Source organism: Vulpes lagopus, chromosome 14, assembly GCF_018345385.1.
Source record: "Vulpes lagopus strain Blue_001 chromosome 14, ASM1834538v1, whole genome shotgun sequence".
NCBI classification, from domain to species: Eukaryota; Metazoa; Chordata; class Mammalia; order Carnivora; family Canidae; genus Vulpes; species Vulpes lagopus.
In genome coordinates, this window is record NC_054837.1 from 4,229,753 (window position 1) to 4,253,177 (window position 23,425).

Sequence of the window (23,425 nt, forward strand, 5' to 3'; positions counted from 1 at the left end):
CTACAGTTTATCGATTTTCTAGGATTATTTGTGGAGAGTCTCTGTATGAGAAACAGCTTATTTTGATATTGTAAAATATTGCTCTAAAAAAGTAATTCCACTGTTTCACATGGGAATTCATTATGATGCGAATCAGACTGTAGTTTTTTTCTTCTATAGAACCTCAACTCCTCATGCGATAACTTAAATGAGAGTTTCTTGAATGTGGCCCCCAATTACCTGTCTCAGCATCCTGTGGATGCTTGTTAAAATTGCAGATTTTTGTGCCTTCACTCGAACAGAAGTCCCTGAGATGGAGAATCTACTTTAAGCGAGTGCCCAATTAGCATGTTGGAGTTTGAGAACTGAAGATTCAATGGCTCTTAATGGCTGTCATCACCTGTATAATAAACTTTTAAATACTTGGGAAGCAGATATGAAGTCTCTTCCTTTTACCAAAATCTGCTTCTTCTAGGCTACCCAGGCCCCTGTGCCTTCATTAGCACCTGACGTGAGATCTTCCTTTATGTTCCTCCATTTCCAGTTTCTTTTAATACTTTGCTGCTAATAAAAAGTCTTTTCTGGTAGAATGTGCTAGAAACTTGATGTGAAAACTTTCCTGCTGATGGAGAATAGCTCCGTTTATGTCCATTATCAGTATGAGAGTGAGAAAATCATCTGAAGAATTTTATCCACTCAAAAATCTAGACTGATTTGTTTGATAGACATTTTTCATCCTTCCTCAGATGAGGAGCAAAAATGACTAAATTAAGCATAACATGGTGTAAGCATAAATGGGGTTAAAATGGGATTAAATCTCAGAGTTTTCTGTTAACCAAGGAATTCAGTGAATGTGGTGGTCTAGCTGATTAAAAATCTCATCAGTTGAGAGAAATATTTAAAATATTGCAATTATCAATACCATGAAATATTTTTCACATTAATAGTGTATTAAAATCCAATATATCTTAATGATTTAGAGTCTAATTCAAGTTATTTTATAGACACTCATAATTGCTTCCATTATCATTGCTTTTTCAAGTTTCTGTCTCATAAACTTTCTTGTAAATCAAAATCTAGACCAACACATGGGAATGAAAAGCCAACGGAATTCGGAATTTTGTTCTTACTCTGACACCAACGTACAAATCTTTAATCCTGCTTAGGTCTCAATTTCTCTAACTGCCAGGTGGAATCATTGATTAGGGTGTCTTTAAATTCCCCACTAGTTCGAAACTCAAATTAGAGTGAAATTACACTGGGTTTCAGTTTTGTGGATGCATGTGTCCACATGCACGCACACACATGCACACGCACACGCATGCACAGAATTTAAACAGGCCGGACTGAGAAGCTCTGCACGTGTGTAATGCATCTCACCAAAGACATGAGAGATAGTCCCCACGACATATAACTGGGATGTTAAAATTCTCGCTTCCCATCAGCAATCAGAGCAAATGTTGCTTTTCCTTCCACCGACTCCGGTCAAGTGTCAAGCTAACCTCACAAAGGAGACAATGTGTTCCATAGAAGGGACAGTAACTTGCTTTCCAGTGCATACCTCCTGCCTCATTCCGTGTCTGCAGGACGAGGGGTGCACGCTGGAAACGTCTGTATGGTCCTGATTACCATTTGGAATGCAGCATCCCCATTGAAGTCCTAATAATGACAAGTCTACACAACTTGCATCAATAGTCGCAGCCACGGAGGAGCCACAGCGCTGAGGCTGTGTCTCTTGTCCCCGGCATGTGCCATTGTGAGCCGGGCTGCCGCACATGGCCTGTCTGCTCGCTCACAATAGCCCTCGCTCCCCCGGGGACACAGAGGCAGACAGCAGCTTTTCGCCCCTTCTCAACAGACACCGCGAGGGTCTGGTACTTATTATCGGTGCAAGAAAGGACACAGGTTTGCCCAGGCGACTTGTATCAGTTCTGAGATCAGACAGGATGAGGTAGATCCCCAAGACCCTTCGACAGGACAAACTTTACTGTTCTGGGTGCTGCTGATGAAAGCAAGATTCACAAACACTCGGCAACTTGACCGGTGTGTGCATTTTTACTAGCAACTTCATGAGCATCTCTTCTGCAGAGAAAAGGAGGGTTGTACACAGGAGCTGGGAACCACTGGATAAGAGGGGCATTTAGAGAGAGAGAGAGAGAAAGCTTGCTTCCTGGACCCCACAAAGAGTTACGATCTGAGAGACATCCCTTAATCTATAACAGGACAACGTGGGGCGACATGTACCATAACAGGCTTCTTTATTTGCATCGGCCAGTTGGCTTCCATGGGGGCAATAATAGTATTTGTTTTTAAAGACAGGAATGTGGCATGAAGAAAGGAGTCTTGGACTGGATTCTCAGCTGGGTTCGAATCCTAGTTCTGATGCCGGACAGCCATATGATATCAGGAATAGGGCCCAACATCCCTGCCACCTAGTCGTCTTGTCTGGAGGATGGAGACATTCCATTAGACTATCTCTAAAGTCTCTAAGAGAAAACTCAGGACATGTTAAGGGAATTTAGTTCTAAAATACAGTAAGCTTATTTTCCTTCTGTGGTCTAATGGAGTTGTAAGCTTTCTAACGCTTTAAATTAATTCCGATTTACGCAGGAAAACTAGAAGCCCTTCCATTTACTTACACTTTCCAACCAAATATCTACGCATCTGAAGAGAAAAACTGTGCTTCAGCAGGGCCACCTAGGAGCAAGAATAAAAACCAGCTGTAGCACAACACTCCCAAGGACTGGCCTTGGTAAAAGTTCCGAATGTGTCTGTTAATGATGAAAACCAAAGGGAAAACTGAAATGTTATATTTCCCTTTCATTGGGTGGAAACTAGTAATATATAGAATGAAATAAAGGCACCAACCCAGAGTCTTTCTTCTTCTTTAACCAGAGCATCTGTGTGGAGCCACCAAGACTGAGTTCCCCAACCCCCTTAGGGAAAAGCTCATTTTGTCCTGAGTGACAGAGCACCCAGTGGGAGACAGTGACTGATGCATCGGGGTAAAATGTGCTGCAGACACACACGCGATCACTGATAGCCCTTGGACGTAATCCCATGGCCGATTACACCTCCTAAGTCCCGTCCAGAATTTATCCTCCTTTGGGCTCTGCTAATGGCATGTTTATCACATGGAATCAGTCCCCACTCACATTTATCTCCTAAGTTTTTCTACCAGAATAAACACTTACCAACATTCTTATAAAACAAGACTCAGATTTATCATGGAGCCTAGAAGGCTGATAAGTGTGTGGCAGGGGCTGTAATGTAGAGATGCTGAAATCCTGGGGATTCTCCTGTGCTTTGAATCACAGAGCTTCTCCTAACAAACCAGCCACCAGCCCACCCTCTCCTAAGAGAGCCCCATCAGGACCCTGCATTCAATCCCCCCATAGATATGCAAAGCCAAATGCTGACTCCTTCCTCACTGGAATAGAAATGTCCTTATTTTTTCTAAACGTATCTCAAATATTATTTTTTTGGAACATACAAACATTTGCCACATACCTACAGTTCAACCTTATTATTTCCTATCACTCTGGCCTGCTTATTCATTCAACTGATTTAAATTTAACATCTAAATTTCACCCATCCAATTATCAGATAATTGCATTGAGTTTTGCTAGAGATTTGGGGACCTAAATCATCCTGTTCCCTCTTCAAATTCTCAGCTGGTTTACAAATAGATACAGCAACCAATGGGGAGTAAAATATGATATTACCTTTACCGGAGACGAGATAGAGTTGAAAAATGTGACCTGGACCCAACAAAGTTAGGTATCTTACTCCCTCCCCCTAAATTAAACTCATTTAACCAGTTATAGGCAGAGAAGCAGAATTCCAGTCCTCTATCACTTGGGGAGGGATGTAAATTGTGCCTACATAGCTTACCCATTTATCACAATTATATACATCTTGTAGAAATGTACCTTCCACCAACTGCCTACCTAAAACTGAATTTAATTCTGACTCTTATATTCTCCTCTAGATTAGATTGCCTTGTGTTTTTCATTGTGTCAAATCAATAGCAAGCACTGAAGACTCATCCCGTGAAAATATAAAGGATATTTGGAAAATAATAATAGAATTTGAGCAAATAGGTGAGAATAAGATTTATTAGCCACAGAGTTGTAACCAGGTTCACAGTTTGAAGAAAAGATCTAGAAAAATGTGGAGGGGAAAAAAAGTGAACAAAACTATGTGTGAAGCTATAGCTGTTTCAACTTTACATTGCAGCTTTCTGGAAAGATGCCAGAAGTTCAAGTGTCTTTAAAAAAAATTGTGGGGAAACTACTAGATCTCCTCAAATTATAATTTATTATTATAAATAATAATAATAATATTATTATTATTATTATAAAGAAAGTCTTTGGGTAATAGTAGAAATTGGCATTCACCATTTACAACATAAATCCCAATGATATGCTGAGAATCCACCAAAGTGACTCATCAAAACCCTGTAAGAATTTTTAAAAATACTCTATTTAAGATCCTTCTTGTTATCAAACCTATAGTTATGTAGACTTTTTTATTCAAAGTACTTTCATGTCTATCATTTCTCCTTATCACCACAACTGCCCTCTAAGGTAGAAGGGCAGCTGGGTGAAGACAAGGACATTCTTGCGTATTTATTCTCTTCTTCCATTGTTAGCTGGATTTACAGCAGTCTGAAATGAAGATCCCATCTCTTACGGTCCCCAGCACCAGATATCCCATGTGACTATGGTGTGACCAATGTAATGTGTCCAATTTCTGGGAAGTGTCCTTAGGTGCCATGATCTAGTCCTCTCCTTCCATTCCTTCTTGCTGATTGGACAACAAAGCAAATGGTTGGGACTCAGGGAGTCAACTTATCTACTACAACATGACATTAGGATCAAAAACCACATAACACAGAGTCACAAGATGGAAGCAACTTTGGTCCTTGACATCATGCGGCTGTTATAAAAGTTTGGAATACTTTACTCTCTGGGCTTTTGCAGGAGAGAGAAATAAACTTCTCATCTGAGCCATTTTTGTGTGTTTTTTGTCAACCAGAACCAAATCTCATTCTAATATAGCTAGGTAGAGAGCTCGCAATCCCTACTTACTGAGGGATAATACAATGCATAAGATGTACATTATGTAACAACCAATGGGACCTGTGGCCAGTACCCATAATCAAATTCATTAATATTTTCACAGCCACGTATCAGACTACTTGCATCAAATGGGATGAATAAAACCCATAAATAGGTTCTCATCATTTCATGTCTGATTTTGCATGTACATAAGTATAGGTTTGGTCACCTTCTACAACCAAATGAATACCAAAAACCTTTCAATTTTCAGAGATTTGAGGACTTTAGTATTGTGGCAAAAAGATCGATCATATTATCTCCTTTTCACGGGCAAGTGAGTTAAGGTGTATGAGATTAAGTAACTTGCTTACTGCTACCTGATGCGATAGAAGTCAGTGTTAAAATTTCTGGACTCCATTGAGAGCCCTTTTCATTGCATGATGCACATTTCTATTTTTTCCCGAAGTCCTTATTCATATATTTATTCATTTAAAAAATATATTGACTGAACATAGGCACAAAGCCCATACTCCAGGAAGTATATACCCTGGGGAGAACTTTAAGGCCATGCTTCTCATTGAGGGTATGTGTATGCTTGTTGCTATGAAGCCACAGCATAAATATGGAACATATGTTCACATAAAGACTTGGCACATGCGTGTTCATAGCAGCTTTATTTGTAATATCGCCAAACTGCAACCCAAATGTCTACCATTAGGATGTCTATCATTCTACTCTATGGTATATCCATATAATGGAAGACTACCCAGCAGGAAAGAAGAATGAACTCTTCTCACTATAACGTAGACGAATCTCCAAATCATTATATAGAGTGAAAAACAGAAAAGGGCACATACTGTTTGATTTCACCTACATAAAACTCTAGAAATACTGACTAATCCATAGGGACAGAATGGGGTGAGGTCCGTAAGAGTAGGAGGAAGGAGTTGCAAAGGGCACATGAACACTTCTGAGTGATGGATAGATTTATTATTGATTGTGAGGATGGTTCTGTGAAGGCATAAGTCAAATCATGGAACTCTACACTCACAGCATGTGCAGTTAATCACGGATTATACATTAAGAATGCCTAATAATGTGTTAAAAGGATGGAATGTGATACTAGAGTGTGAGTTTTATCAAGAGGTTTGAAAGGGAATCTCAGGGGCTTCATTAGACTTGTTAAAATATTAAAACAACAGAAATAGCATAATATTGGAAGCAAAACTGAATCACTTCTCAAGATAAAAACTCTAGATGTCAAAATCGAATGCTGACAGTGGGCTAAGTGTAGCTAACCCTTTAAGATACCCCAGAATCTGGTTATTTTCACTCTTCTCTGAAGTTTGCAGACTCTGGTGGTAAAGTTTGAAGTGCTGCCAAGGGGTTTACAAGGTCATCCAGCAGATGAAAAAAGTCCCCCAACACCTCTCACACACCCCTGACTCTAAGTTTTCTGTGATTTTAGTTCAATTGCTACATCTCCTTAAATTGTTGATTTCTTGGTCTTGTCTACTTCTAGGAGCACTTGTCATTTATAGTTAAAGGAACATAGAGGTGTACTCCTCCAACTACCCTAGCTCTACTATCTTGGGACATGGGGAAAGTGGGTCCTGTACACAAATACCTGTATTTTGTCCCCAACATTTTTTCCTAAATAATCATAGGTCAAGGGATGCCAGGGCAGATCAGTGGTTGAGCATCTGCCTTCTGGCTCAGGGTGTGACCCCGGGATCCTGGGATCGAGTCCTGCATCGGGATCCCCACAGGGAGCCTGCTTCTCTCTCTGCCTGTGTCTCTGCCTCTCTCTGTCTCTCATGAATAAATAAATAGAACTTATTAAAAAAATAATCACAGTGCAAATGTAAGGCAAATCTTGAAACACTCAACTGACAATGTGAAGACCATAATGTCCTCCTGACCCATCTGAATAAAATCAGGAATACAGGAAGTCATCAGAAACTTCTGATTTTATTCAGATGTTCATATGAACAATGCACAACCTTCTTGATGAAAAAAATTACCATGATTCTATGAAGTCCTAGGTTTTATTAAAGCAGAATTTTAAAAATTCAAATAAAACTCCTGCTGTAATTATAAGAGGGAACCCCTCTCCAGAAGATGGTGTATATTCATATACAACAGAGTAGAAAAGTGATGAAACTTCTCGACTCCTCAAGAGAAGGATCCTCAAATCCAAAAGGGTCTAGAAAACATCGTTCAGAGGTCATGGAAAGCTGAGTTAGCAGAAAAGATGGTAGGAGAAGGCGTAGTCTAACTGCACAACATTTAGGATGGAGATCCATATTGGTTCATCTCAGGGTGCTTACCTGATATGATCTCAGGGCCATACTTGATAATCTTGGAGAAATATTTGAGAAAAAGCAGAGAAAACTGGAGGGAAAAAGTTCTAATCTTCTGAAAAGGGAATGGATAAATTATGGAAACTATGGAGAAGTAAGAACAATGTTATTACCCCCAAAATAATTGGAACCCACTGTTAAACGAGGTCCATGACCCTTCTAGAAAAAATAAAGGTTATTAAAACGTAGCCTACACTAACAATTTCTGTCTAAAATAATCTCAAAGGTATGTCTAGGCCATTATAGAAAGTGTCTTCCATTCATTTCAACAAAGAACAAATTCATCCAATGAAGCAGCATCTTGTTGCCCATTAACAGATGAGGTGAGGCCTCAGAAGGGCCGCTCCTTGCACCACGTGAATCCCATGTGGGATCTCTAGCTGTTTCCCATAAGCCTGTACTGGAAGAAAGCATCACACTTAGCAGAAAGACAAAGTTTAAGTAAAAAGTTAAAGCAAAGACAATTATACGCTAAAGAGGATTATGAGCGGAAAGGGAAATGCTCTGGAAACGATTTCAAAGATAACTAGCTGTAATAATTGAAAATGTTCTATGCACAGAGGAAAATATTTAGATGAGGCTTTTAAAAGCTATTCGAACGTATGTTACATTGATGAAGGAAAGTACTTATTTTTTGTTCCTCCAAAAAGGCATAAACAGGACCGGTGGTTGGAATTTACAGTAAGACTGATTTGGGTTCAATATAAGAAAGAATTTGTAACAATTGTAAATATTCAGCAATTGATTTGTCTGCTTCAAAGTCCTATCCTATCCTTTATTTGACAGAGTCCTTCAGTATTTCAATGTTCAAAACAAGCACACCTTTGAAAAAGGAGCCCTACCTCAGAGAATTCATGCTCGAGCTTTAAGACACACATTTGCAGATATGTGTACCGATACCCTGTCTGAAGCACTGTTTATGAAAGTCATCCGAATAAATTACTTTTAGAAATTCATACAAAGGCAGCAGTGGTAGGAATAAAGGACACCCATATGACGGGCTATTTCAGTATTAAGTAAGAACAATTACAGAACATTATGCCAAGTTTGATCTCACTTGTGTAAAATTAAAAGGATATTTGTGTGTATTTTACACTACCATATGCTTAAATATGCATAGAAAAATTCTAATGTGCATGGGAGTCATGGTGCTTTTCCTAGACAAACTGGGAATCTAGAGGAATGGCTTTTCTCTTTACAATCTTAGAACCATTCCCACTTTTTTAAAACCATGAATGTATATTATTTTAATGTATAAACTAATTTAACCATTACTGCCTTTGTTATTAGAAATCTTTTTTTTTTAAGATTTTATTTATTCATTCATGAGAGACACAGAGAGAGAGGCAGAGACACAGGCAGAGAGAGAAGCAGGCTCCCTGCGGGGAGCCCGATGTGGGACTCGATCCCAGGACCCCAGGATCACGACCTGAGCTGAAGGCTCAACCACTGAGCCCCCAGGTACCCCCGTTATTAGAAATCTTATCTAATTTTCTATTATAATATATATACCATTATACCTCTATTTCTTATATGGTACCTGTGTTATATACAATTACTGCATCTAATCTAATTACCTAATTATTAATTATTATCAAAGTCATAGTATTTCAGATAATCTATTTTGCAGCAGGGCCAGGATCTTCTGCAATTTTCTAGGTGTGAATTCTGAGGGAAAACTCAACCTGTCTGAGCCAAAAATTTATTTTCTGTGACATAAGGAGACCTGATGAATCAAAATGAGGCTCAAATGAGACACAACTGAGAAAGAGCTATCTATTTTCCTTAATTTTTCTAACAAGAATTTATTAACATGTAATAAGCTTGGAAAGGCTTATTATCACAGAATGGAGTATACCCGGGAGACAAGGAAAAGTCTGTTTAGTGCTCCAAGCTTCCCCTATTCAGCACCCGGAATCTGATCATCCCCTTACAGGCATAATAAATTATTTACATTTTCTAACACTTTTCCTATTACCTTCCTTTTAGTTTGACCAAGCAGCTTCAAACCTTAATGTGAATAAAAATCACTATAGGGAGATGTACACACTATATTATGCATGCTATGCTTTATGGGTAATTTGAGGACATTATTTTCTTTTATTTTTATTTTCTTTTTTTATTTATTTATTTTTATTTATTTAATTTTTTTCATTATTTTCTTTTTATATGCTAACTGAAATCTATTATGTATGCATATGTATGTAATATATTTTTAATTATCTTATAAAATATATAACATATATAAAATATGCATAAAGTATTGAGTGTGTGTGTGTGGGTGTGTGTGTAGTGGGTTGAACTGTAGTCCCCAAAAGATAAGTTGGCCCCAAACCTTGGAATGTGACATAACTGGGAATAAGGGTCTTTGCAATGTAATTAAGGTGAGGATCTTGAGTTAAGATCCATTTCAATTCGGGTAGGCCCTAAGTCCTAGGTGAGCATCCCTTTAAGAGACAGAAGAGGAGAGACACAGGGACAGAGACGCAGAGACAAGAGCCTGCGAGAATGGAGTTAGGCTACCACACTTCAAGGACACCAGGAGCCACCAGAGGCTCCAAGAAGTGAGTCGTGGTTCTTCCCTATGAACTTCAGGGGAAGCACAGCCCCATCACACCCTGACACTTTGATTTCAGACTATTGGCTTCCAGAACTGTGAGAGAAGAAATATCTGTTGTTTTCTTTTAATTAATTAATTAATTTTCAAAAGATTGTATTTATTTATTCATGAGACACACACACAGAGGGAGGCAGAGACACAGGCAGAGGGAGAAGCAGGCTCCCGGCAGGGAGCCTGATGAGGGACTCGATCCCGGGACCCCGGGGTCACGCCCTGAGCTTCAGGCAGAGGCTCAACCCCTGAGCCACCCGGATGCCCCATGTTTGTTGTGTTAAGTCACCAGGTCTGTTGCTAACTTGTTACGATGATCTTAGGAAACAGATACACTAGGTCCACATGATGACCACAAGGCTGGTGTGCCAACTGGATCATTTCAGAGAACAAAAGGGGGCACCATCGCTCATGATATTGGGATAGGTGGGTTAGATAAGAGTTCTGGGTGACAAGCTGGGACACTTGATCATTTAATGCACCCAACACAAGACCTCACGGTAACGTCCATAAAACGGTTCGCAGAGCATCTGTGATGGAGGGCGTCCTGGTAAGAAGTAACTCTTCCAGAAACTGTGTTGCATGTAATTATAGTATAGGAGGGACTGAGGCCCTGGAAGCGTGGACTGTCTGACCAAGTCCATGGGGTTTACGGGATGGGGGCCAGGCAAAGGAGAGATAGGAAATGGAGCTGGAGAGGAAGGGAAATGATGGGCCAAAGGAGGGCTTCCTCACGCTAGTAGTCAGACAAGTGTTAAGAACTCAGATGACACAGCTGCCCCCAGTTCTCGTGAGTCCCTGATACTTCTTTTCTTTCTCTCTTTTCTTCAAGTAGGGCCCATGCCCAGCACAGAGCCCAAGGCAGGTAGCCCAACATGAGGTTTGAACTCACAACCCTGAGATCATGACCCGAGCTGGGATCAAGATTTTGACTCTTAATGGACGGAGCCCCCCAGGCACCCCAACCACTTGCAGCTCTTCTTGTACACTGAGCATGCGAGGAAGTGACTGTCCTCCTCTCTACTGACGACGAATGGCCAAATTCTACCCCAGCCCCATGACGGGGAAATGTGTCCCAGCCCACCACCTGGTTGTAAATGTATTATCGGTCTCGATTTGAAGAAATATAAATGGGAGAATATTCTTATCCAGCCCTCTGACGAGGACATCTTTGAAAACTGAACAGGACCTTGGCCCACCAGTCAAATTCTTTCTTTGACAGTTGAAGAAACGGAGACCTAGCAACATTACCTCTGCCAGGTAAAATGATCCCCGGAATAGTCCTAATAATCACTTAATTTTTACATCAAAATAGTTGGGTGGACTTTATCCTTCTTTTGGTTTATCCATATTGAGTACGCCTGTGAAATCAGGGTAGTGTATGGAAGGCATTTCATCTCTGCTGGTTATCAAAATAGTTCATAGGTAATAGAGAAGTACTTGTCCCCGTTGCCTTCAAGATATCAAATTATTAACCCAATACAAGAAATCTGCCCCCAAGGGACCTACACATATCTCACTACTGATGGTGAACAGCCCTAAAATTTCTGATTTTGAGAGAAGATATTAAAAATGTGTTTTTTAAAATAATTAGTACAAACTTCTTTTGTGCTCATCCTATGCCAGGAACATCTAAAGTGATTTCTGTACATTATCTCGTGATGGCCTCATTATGTAGACAAGATGTTTCTATTTTACGAATGAGCAAAGGGAAGCTTAGGGATATGACGCCATTCAAGGAGCCGTGGTGTACCAGGCATTGTACAAAAAAATTCAAATTCCTAGCCTCAAGAAGGCCTTCTGCACAAACCTAAACAAAGACCCTAGGCAAGTCCCCTTGTCCTCCTAAGTGTCTGTCAGACAGAAATGTCGCTAAAATATTTTCCATTTCTAAAATCTAAGAATCCAAAATTCATAATAACTGGGTAGATATATTCAGACACTACTGTAATTAATGCATATCTCCTTTCCCTTTTAAACTTGAATGCACAAAAGTCAAGGAGGGTAGGAATCTGTTGAACATGCTAAGATTTTACCCAGTTTTTAGTGTATTTCTTCCTAGGACAACAGATTCTTACACTCATTACAAATGATTCATTCCAATGGAAAGATAATTAAGGCCTCATACTATATGCCAGTTAGTCTTGAGACTAAGGGAAGGATAAGAACTGAGAACCACTCTATTTCAGCTCTTTTGATTCGTCACAAATTAATTCATTTCACTGGTTGGAATCGGAAGATGTTTGAAAACACATGTTTTTCTAATACACTTCAGTCTCTTGACAAAAAGCTGTTGTGTGTGTCAGCGTGCATCACAGAAGCCTTCCCGAGAAGGCTGCTATCCCATACCAGCACCACTTTGACCACTCTAAGAAATAATTCTCTCACTTCGTTTTATACCTCCACTTCCAGGAGAGCTGGAGGTGGCGACTTGTCCTCCTTCCCCTACCAAACATATAGAGTGGGACTGCTAAAATAGAAATTAAAACTTAGAATGTTCTTATTTTTTTAATTTATTTTTTATTGGTGTTCAATTTGCCAACATATAGAATGACACCCAGTGCTCACCCCATCAAGTGCCCCCCTCAGTGCCCAGAATGTTCTTAAATAAACCAGAAGCAAATATCTAGGCTGATTTAAGTGTTGTGAGCATTATAATTAGCTCTGGACAGCTACTCACCAGCATGAAGTAAGAAATGTAATAATACCTGACGCAAGAAAATATAACAATTAGTCAGGTGATGGGAAGTAAGCAATGTACCCGTGGGTCATTTTGCATGAGATATTTATTTGTACGACCTAATATACCACGACCTTTAAAATAGTTCTCACAACGAGTGTATAACTAATGCATTCTTTGTGTTACCGTTTCTTACGGTGCACCTATGAATAACTGTCATGCTGTTCTTTGCTATTTTATAGGAAAAAAGTATATAGATTTTGGGTTTAAATAGCTCTTTGCTAACCTGTGTTTATGAGGATAAAATCATGTGGGCATGAAGGTACTTTGAAAATAATGACAGTTATTACCAAAACCATAGAATACCCAGTTCCCTTCCTTCATATATTTCAGCTACATAAAAACACCATTTGGAGGCTTTAGCTCATGTTGGGAGTACACAGCTTTATATATAATATAAAATATATATTTTATGAAATATAATTTATAAATATAAATTTTATATATAAATACATATTTTATTATTATATTATATATTATATTATATTTTATATATTATATATTTTATTTAATATATTATATGTTAAATTATATATAAAATTTATATTTATAAATTATATTTTAATATAAAAATATAAATTATAATATAAAATATATTTTTATATGATATAAAAATATATATATAAAGCTTTATATTATATATAATATTGTGTTGGGGGAGGAGCAGAGAGAGAGAAAGAGACTCTCAAGCAGGCTCCATGCCCAGAGGGGGACCCGATGAGGGGCTCAGTCTCATGACCCTGAGATTATGACCTGAGCCTGAATCAATAACCAACTGAGCCACTCAGATGCCCCTATAGCTTTTTATATTTTAATGGCTTTCTGTCCGAGGTGAGAAAAGAAAAGATTATTTTCTGCATGCGTGAACAGCTCTACATCTCTCTGCTTGAACAGAGAAGAAAAAAGCAGCAGTTACTGTTTCAGACCAAGAAGAGTTAATAAGAATGAACTCTCTGGAATGGTAACTGAATCCTTAAGGTCCTGAACTGGCCAAACTGCTGGGATGATTCATAAAAATTCTCAGTAAAGAGAGTGAGTTGATTCTGGAAACTGTGAATGATACTTTGATCAAAGGTAATGGAATGCATTAAAACAAGAACATTTCCTTTTCAGTTACTGGGTTCCTGATTATGGTTTTTCTGTGTTCTAGAACATGTGAAGAGTATTACAAAATGTTGTGCTAAGAACCTGAAGTGAAATTCCTGCTTTTATCCGCTCTGTGCAGATTTTTAAATTGGAATCTGTAAACAGATAATTTTATGCATGCTTTGTTTTAATTAGGTAAACACACAAATTTAAAGGTCACATATTTGAAGTAGATCCCATGAGGCAGAGAAATGTTTTCTGGTGTATCAATAGCAAACGGCAAGGGCTGAGGCTGCTCTTCAGAGAACTCAAAAAAACTAATAGAAATAGATTAAATATTAAATGGCTTCCTAGATTATTAGTCTCTGTGGATGAAATATGTGTACTTGGGAAGGAGGAAGAGCCTCCTGATGCTCAATTACGAATGTCTCACGGCCTTCGTGTCCCGCTCTCTCCTCCGGAAAGCAAGTCTTATCCTCCCTCCACTGTGCTGACAAGCATTTGTCAGCAGATGACATGGGGCGGGGAGGGGACAGGAGGAGGGAAAGACCAGGTGGCAGAGGCGGACCCCAAAAGTGCCGTCCGTGCATCTAGAGGCAGGGCAGGGAAAACTGGCAAGAGGCTCCCGATCTCTCTTGTCACCGTGCACTTGCACTGGGATGCAGGTACACGTTTTTGCTCCCTGTTGTTGGGACCCTTACACACAACTATTTTTGTAGGCTCCCTTTCCACGATGTGACTAAGCCCCTAGCCGTTGCAGCCCCTTCTGGGTCTCCCCACTTCGCCTGCAGAGCAACTGAGACACAGGATGATTGAATTAGTCAACTGAAGTCACACAGCTGGCGAGCTGAATCCGTGAGCGTTCACGTATGGCCATTTCCACCTGTGCAGGGCCGTCTCCCCAGCGGGTAGTCAGAGACTCACCTTTACCTCTTAGCCTGGTGACCGAACAGGCGAGTGATCCCTGGAAGCAGGTGATTTTGAAGCTCATCATAATTAACGCATGTTTATCATACGGTTAATGCAGTCACTTTCGGAAAGGACAGCCACCCCTACCCCGTCCACGTCCCTCCGGATCCCCACTGCCGACGGGCTTCAGCCAAACTTCAAAAAAATCCCTCCTGCAGAAAGGAAACATGCAATGGGTAAGAAAAGACCGTTTCCTATTTCACTTAGTTGACAGCTTTAAGTTCAAAAGTAAAATGAAAATTAGTCTTGGAACAAGATCAGAAAAGAGACTGATCAATACTCTTGCCTGGCTTGTGGGGTTTTGTTAACCCCGGCCAGACAGGACGCGTGTAAACACTTGTCAGCTCTGTGGCCAACATTGCTACTTGATTGGGGTTTTTTGAGTTTTAAGATTGTCTCTTCCCATTACTGTGTTTTCTGGAGACCACAGTGCTTTCTGCCACCGGGTGGCGATGGAGAGTCACAATTGCTGGCCTGGTTTTCTGGGGCCAAGGTTTGAACCCAAAAAAACATTTTTTGGAACTACGTTATCATAAAATGATAGAGTTGTTTGACCCCCCCAAACACACACACACACACACACATACACACAGAGAGACAGCATTAATCAGGGCCCTCTCCAGAAAAAGAAAAAAAAAAGGCAAGCAGACATAAATACCACTTACATCTTTTCTTTTCTTTTTTTTTTTTTTTTTTTAAGATTTTATTTATTTATTCATGAGAGTCACAGAGAGAGAGGCAGAGACACAGGCAGAGGGAGAAGCAGGCCCCATGCAGGGATCCCAATGCGGGACTCGATCTCGGGACCCCAGGATCACACCCTGGGCCGAAGGCAGATGCTCAACCACTGAGCCACCAAGGGATTTCCCCACTTACATGTTTTCTAACCCAAATTTTGCCAGCACTGATAAGCTGGATTACTGTTTTCAGACAAGGCAGCAGTGATCTCCGTGAATGCTTCTCCAACCCTGGATACACATTGGAAACACCTCGAGAGCTTTAGCAACGACTACATGGCACCCCAGAACTTCTTAGACAGAGGCGCAGGCATCCATATTAAAAAACAAACAAACAAAAAAAAACAAAACAACAACAACAAAAAAAACAAAGACCAATTTCCCAGGGAATTCTCACGTATAATTCAGCCAGGGTTGAGGCCAGCTGCCAGAGACAGCTAGACATTTCTTACTGGGGTTGCAGGTCGTCGGAAGGGGTTATCACTGAAAACCCAATCCGGTCCTCAATTTAGTAGATTTGTAATAACCATTCGGGTTCTAGAAAGCGGACTCAGGGTGACACAATCATAAGATCATCATTTATAAAGTAGAAAGTCAATGTATTAATCTACTTTGAGCAAAGACACTCCTCAGCGGGCCGCTGTCTGGGCTACTTCCACAGCCAGATGGGTCTCCCCGAAGTAGCTACCCATTCACTCATTCACAACTTAGAAGCGATGAAAACACCGGGGAAAAACAAATTCAGACCTAAATTCAGATGGTTTGGTGCATCTAGAAACCTAGAAGGGACAGAAACTAATCTTCAAGGACAATGGTACCAACCTAAGTACCATGCTCTGATGGATTCCCTCTTTGTTGAAAAGGTTGGGACTCACATCAAGGGAGCCAAGCCCCCTCTTGCTGGGGTGGCCGAAGGGACATTGGTATTTTTAACTCTCACCTCCCTACCCCCCCTCCCATTGCATAATCATCAGACTCATCTGTGACAGGCTGGAGAGGATGCAAGATTTTGTTTCACTTCCCCGAGAAATTAGATCCACACAGTGCATGACACGCAATCAGGACACGCAGGCTCAGGGCTGCCCTGTGACCTCACCAGCGGCGGTGGGGGCGGGAAACGTGGGTGACCGGGGAGCAGCCTTGGGGATGGCAGCTCTAAGGGCCCAAGCCAGGGTTTCAGGGTTGCTGCAGAATTGAATATGGCTCAGGTACCAGGATTTTAAAATCAGGATTTCTGGGCAGCCCAGGTGGCTCAGTGGTTTAGCATCGCCTTCGGCCTGGGGTGTGATCCTGGGGTCCTGGGATCGAGCCCCAAGTCGGGCTCCCTGCATGGAGCCTGCTTCTCCTCTGCCTGTGTCTCTGCCTCTCTCTCTCTCTGTGTCTCTCTGGAATAAATAAATAAAATATTTTTAAAAATAAAATAAAATAAATAAAATAAAATAAATATAATAAAATAAATAAAATAAAATAAAATAAAATAAAATAAAATAAAATAAAATAAAATAAAATAAAATAAAATCAGGATTTCTGATGTGAGTCCCAAAAGACGGTTAAGATCCAAAGGTCCCTGCTGTCAGTTGATGCAAGGCTTTGCCTCCTTCTAGAGCTGAGCTAAGTCCCTAAGCCAAAAAAAAAAAAAAAAAAAGGCCACCGTGTTAGGAACTTTGCTTCTGGAGTCAGATCACCTGTGAACTGAGGTTAGCTCTGCCCTCTCTGATCTGTGCATTTTGAAGCACATTTCCTTTCACATCTGAGTCCCTGTTTCTTCATCTGTAAAATAATCTTTCTTGTCCCTCACGGGGCTACTGTGAGAATTTTCAAAGATCGTCCAGGCAAAGTACAATGATTTGAAAGAAGTGTAGGTCCCTGGATTCGCAGCATCGGCTCACGGGGAATCGCCAATGGTGCAGCTGCACCCCAGACCCTCTGAATCAGAACCTGAGGCCGGGCTCAGCAACCAGTGGCTCAGTAGACCTTCCAGGCTCTTCTGATGTGCAACTGCTGCCTGGAAGGCCTTGCTCTAGAAGGTAATCCAGCCTGTGACACTGGAAGCAAACAGAACCCCTGTTCCAGTTACAGGAGGAAGGTCAGAAATGCTAGAATGGCTCAAGGGGGTGCAGGGCTCACCCGAGGCTTCCGGGCCCCCAGGTCTGCTTATCACCAAAGCCATCTCAGGATCAATCAGAGCAAATTTGATCCCAGCAAGTCAGAAATGAGTAACGTGCAGTCAAGTCTGGGGAATGTATTTTATTCCTAACTTGATAGATTTGAAGCTGCTGACCCATCATCCAGTCAGCTGAGGCTTGGGGAGCGGAGGTGGCACGATAGAAACATAGCCACCTGATTGACTCTCCTGCAGGAAGGAAACGGGCATAACAGGGGCACCTGAGGGGCTCAGGGTGTGACCCTGGGGCCTGGGATCGAGTCCCACGTCGGGCTCCCTGGATCTCTGCCTCTCTCCATGTCTCTCATAAATAAATGGATAGAATCTTAAAAATAGAGGAAAGGAAAGGAATAGAAAAGGAGAAAAGAAAGAAAGAAAAGAAAGAGAAAAGAAAAGAAAAGAAAAGAAAAGAAGAAGAAGAAGAAGAAGAAGAAGAAGAAGAAGAAGAAGAAGAAGAAGAAGAAGAAAACAGGCACAATAATGTCCCCGGTGATGAGGCCCACATGTACATCCAACCTTCGAAGGCCTTGTTTTCTAGGTTAGATAGAATCAGTTTCTTCTCAAAACATCAATATCATCCTTCTATGCCCCAAACAGATAGTTTTCCTGCTCATTGTCCTCTTAGACTCTAACTTGGGGCGACCACCGCTCATGCCGTCACGCCCTGTATCTCCTGGTCCGTGCTATTCACTACAACCTCTCTGGCCCTTCTGCTTCCCTGATGATGTGATAAGGCCCCCGAAGCCCCCAGACTCGTCAGTCTGTTGTAGGACCATTACAGGACTCGAAGCCAGATGCTTCGATGTTCAAAAGCAGTCGTCCAAGAAAGTTACTGTCAGTGAAGATCTCTACATATTTTGACCTTATACAAATAAAAACGTGGTTTTTTAATCATCAGATCACCATAATGAGCTCAGTTTTAGCTGAATCACTAAACATTTAGATTTTTGCTTCTGCTCCTTGGATCTAAACTAATTTCTAAAAGCAACCAGCATATTTTGCCGTACGTCGAAACATTCTCCGAACACATCTGAGTTTTAGGCATAATATGTGAATCCGTGCCACCCCCCTCATTTAAATCAGGGCTGTAGCTGATAAAAAAAAAAAAAGTCTAAAATTGACATACATTCTGGAATTATAGGTAACGTATAAAATTCAAAAGAATTCATCTTCTAGGGCTATGAATTGAGCATTTTAATGGCGACGTGTCACCTGTTTTGAACTTAGGTATAAACTATAACGTTGGGAAGTGTGTAGTTTTACAATGACGCTTTCTAGAAAATGCATGTATTTGCTGGTTTAATTATTAACACATTCTTGCCCTCCTTGCTTGGCATCAGACAGATCTGCTGGGAATCAGAATGCTGTATTATGTTTAATAGAGTCACATGTCCAAGTGAGAACAGTTGCAGAGCATTCAAAGGAAAAACTTCTGTAAATTCCCTTAAAATTTTACTAGAAGCACTTGAACTGAGGAACTTTCTGATCACAACTCAAAAATAAAAAGAACTGTAAACCTTATCAACCCCTCCCAACCCAAAGTGGATTGAAATAGCTTGATTTGGTGAAAAGAAGCCAAACTAATTCAGGCACATGGTCTTTCTATAGATAGATTGGTAACTGAATTGGGACCAGATTGCTGACTATATATATATATTTTTTTTTTTTTTAATTAATCAGGTCTCTGTAAGTTCCAGACTGATAAAATGTTATCCTACTTATTATCTCCTTTTAAAGATATTTTGTAGCTTTTAGCCTCAATGTCAAGAAACAAAATCAAACAACAAAAGACTTTCATTATCAGAGCTTTCTTCCAGGGCACCTGGGTGGCTTAGGGGTTGAGTGTATGCCTTGGGCTCATGTCATGACCCCGGGGTCTTGGGATCGAGTCCCACATCAGGCTCCCCACGGGGATCCTGCTTCTCCTTCTGCCTGTGTCTCTGCTTCTCTCTATGTGTCTCTTATGAATAAATAAATAAAATCATTTTTAAAAAAATAAGAGCTTTTTTTCTTATAACTAATCTGTATCTCCCTTGCTAAATAGTCAGCTTACATTATTTTGTTTTTTTTCACAGGATTTATGACACACACATACACTCATGGAACCATGCACATGCACACAGACATATACACACACACCCCACATCCTTTTTAAAATTTTCTTGATTCAGATGGCTTGTAAGTGGACTTTTTTTATTTTTTTTACATTTATACTTCTCGGGATCTTTCAAGTTTTCTACAACATCATATAGTAGCATAGAAAATACCTTAAATATTTTAAATTGCTCTCATTCTTTTTCTGCAAGTTGACAATATCATCTAGTAGCATAGAAAATACCTTAAATGTTTCAAATTGCTCTCATTTTTTTCTTTTTCTGCAAGTTGATTCTTTCCTAATTCTTTTTAATCAGTCTTATTTTCCAACCTTACTCATCTTTACTACTATTTCTTGAACTCTTTAAATTTAACACACACCTGTCTGTGCCCTTGAATATAATTTTGAAATGTAATCCAGTATTAGTTGACATCTCGGTAACAATTGTGCTGCTTTAAAGAAATCAGATAGCCAATGTTTACTGTTGATTTTAATCTAGTCATCAAGAGAAGAATTGCAGTAGGAAACCTGACTGGCTCAGCCAGTAGAGCATGTGACTCTATCTCAGAGTTGTGAATTCGAGCCCAATGTTGGGTGTGAAGATTACTTTAAAAAAATAATAATAAAATATAAAAGAGAGAGAGAGAGAGTAGAATTGCACCAAATCTATCAATATGTAGCTTCTCTGCAAAGATGATGGTTTAAGGAAGCTACGTAGTTTTCCTTTACATTTTATTTTATCACTTATTTGTTATGAAAAGCTTGGTGATTTTGACTTGAACATGTAAATTTAAAATGCTGCTTTAAAGGAAAAGAAAAAGGAAAGGAGGTTTGTATTAATGCCAAGAGATTGAGGCTCCACTTTGGACAGAACAGATGGCCAAGTTCAACCTCAATGAGACACCAGGGATCTGTGAAAACCCCTAATGGAATGAGTTACTCAATCATCCTTTCAAAGTTAACACACATTTTTGTGGAAGCTCCTAGTGAAATGTGAAATTGGAAAAATAAATACAGAAGAGCATATACACGGATACAGGAATCCCCAGTTTGGATAAAAAGCGGAGTTCTGGAAAGAGCATTAGCCTTTGGAAAGCACCTGTTACATTATTACCATATCTAAATGTCCAAATTGGATTTTTGGTGGACTCAGTCATTATGAGCAATTGAAGATTCTTCGGCTAATCAAAGGCGTATGTGCTCCTAAAGCTTCTCAGTTCTAACCCGGTCCTATAAGGCAGCAGAGGAATCTGCACTTGGTCTCTGGGTGGATACTCTGTAGTCTTGGACCAATACCACCAAGTGGCCAGTGATGATGAGAGTTCAGCTGTGTCCGGGGTTTTTGCAGCTTCCTGCTGAGGTTTTCAGAACTCCACCTTTTCTCAGTTCACCTTCACTGAGGACAGAAGGCTGCCTGCAGAAACCTGCTGTCGAACTTCACTCCCTTGTTTCAGCGTCTGCCCAACTGGACCATCTCGGCTGCCTTAGGGCAAACGTGTGGGCACAAAGACTCGCCTGGAAGCTCTTTCTGGACTGTCTGTGGCTCTCGTGCTGCCCATCTCCCTCACCCTCACCGAACATCTCCCGCTTTGGGATGGCTTCCCCCTTGCTGTGGGCCTGCTTGGTCCTGGGAGTGTTTATTTTCATTGGGGCTCAGTTTTATTCTGGAACTCTCAGCTGTGGCAATAAGGTGATGTCTAGATTTTCTTCATTTTCTTTTATCTCTCTCCCAGTCCTATCAAGTCAAGTTTCTCCATGGATGTGCCAAAGCCTTGGACCCATGGCATGTTGTGAATGAATTTCTCTGTCTTTTAATTTCCTCTCAGACCTTGTCACTCAGAGAGTGGCCTGTCGTCCAACAGTATAGGAGTCCCCTGGGAACAGGATCCAGGCCCCTCCATGGACCTACAGAACCTGAATCCACATTTTAACAAGATCCTGGGTGATATACATGCACATTACCTCCTAAGAAGTGCTACTCTATCATGTCACTGATAATGTAGTATCTTCTTGGATGCCTTTAGTGATGAAGGATCTCCACTTCCTTAGGTCAGCAAGACCTTCCTTACATTGAAAATATTTTATGTCTCCATGAATTAAATTAGTAGGTATACCAGCTTGGCCCAGCCCAAAATTTAATCTCTTGATTATATGACATTTTTTCAAATACATTAAGATAAACATCAAGTCCCCAATTTTTCTTTCCTATTCCAAAGTAGGTAGAGTCACTTCATTGCTTTGGCATATCCCATAATCTCATATTTCTTCTCCCCTGAAGACATTCCAGTTTGACTCTACCCTCAAGAGGAGACTTCGTAAGGTTTGAGACCCTCATGGTCCAGCATCCAGCGACTGATTAGTATGACCTGCTAGGATCTCCTCACTAATACTCTTGCTGCCACACTATCTTGAGCAAAATTCTAACCACCAGTCCCCTGGAACAACTTAGCACGCCATATGCGGAGAATCACATATTTTTCTGACACAAACCTATGCGCTCACTTTCTTTAAAGTCTCCCTAAGCGCAATGAGACCTGAAAAATATTCTGATAAATTTACCTAACCAACGTTTTTCATCCTTTAAAACGCAGTTGCTAGGCCTGTTGCCTTGTATGGAAGTGTCAGGATCTTTCCCTCGCTCTCAATGAAAGCATCGTCACTAATGGGAACATGATTTGAATTCTCTGAAGTCGCATCAAATGAAAGAAAGCCATTACGTGGACTCAGGGAAGAATATGGGCCTAGACGTAGAAGAAGCAAATCTTAAAAATAGCAGGCCGTGTTCTCGCAGGGGAAAGTGCAATCACAAACTCTATGATGACATTAGCCCTGTGGAAATACGAGTGTTCTCTAGTGTTCCAGCACTTAGACATCGATTCATGGTGGTCTCCAGCTATGTTTTTGTTCTGGCACATTAAACAGAATGAAGACATATGTCTAAATTTAAGACATCCTTTTAGTGCTCTGTGCACGAGAGCCAGCTGAGAAATTTGAACTATTTCAAAGCACTAGGAAGGGAATCGTAGACACATCCTTTGTTTGGGCATATATTTTTAATTATCCTGCCTTTTAATATTCTTCTCCATTTGAGGATAATCAGACAAAATGGATCCTGCTGGGCATTGTCATGCTTAATAAAAGTAAGACTGAACATCTGCTAATATGGCGACAGTGTGGCGCACACAACGCGCCAGTGACTGGGCTGCATTCTGATGTAATTATAACGCCACATGTAGCTGTGATAATGTAATTCCCTGTTTACATGAGTTCTAGCACTGGGAGTAAACTCTTCTTGCGTTAGGTGCTAAGCGGTTCAACCAGGGGAGGCTCCTAGACTAATCAAGGAATTGAATGTGGGGCCACAGATAACAGCAGGGACCGGCAGATAAAAGGCCGTGGACTATTGTGTCTGAGTCTGCAGGCCAGGGCTCCTCTCCCTGGGTTTAATCCCAGCTTCACTGATGGCCAGCGGTGTGGACTTAGGCAAGACCTCCACCTCCACCTCCACCAAACGGAGGGAATAGTTTGCTTTTCTCATAAGACGGCAGCAGGCCTTAAGTGGAATAATAAAGATCTCTCCCGAACTCCTCTTCTCCACCCCCCTTATTCCTCTCTGAA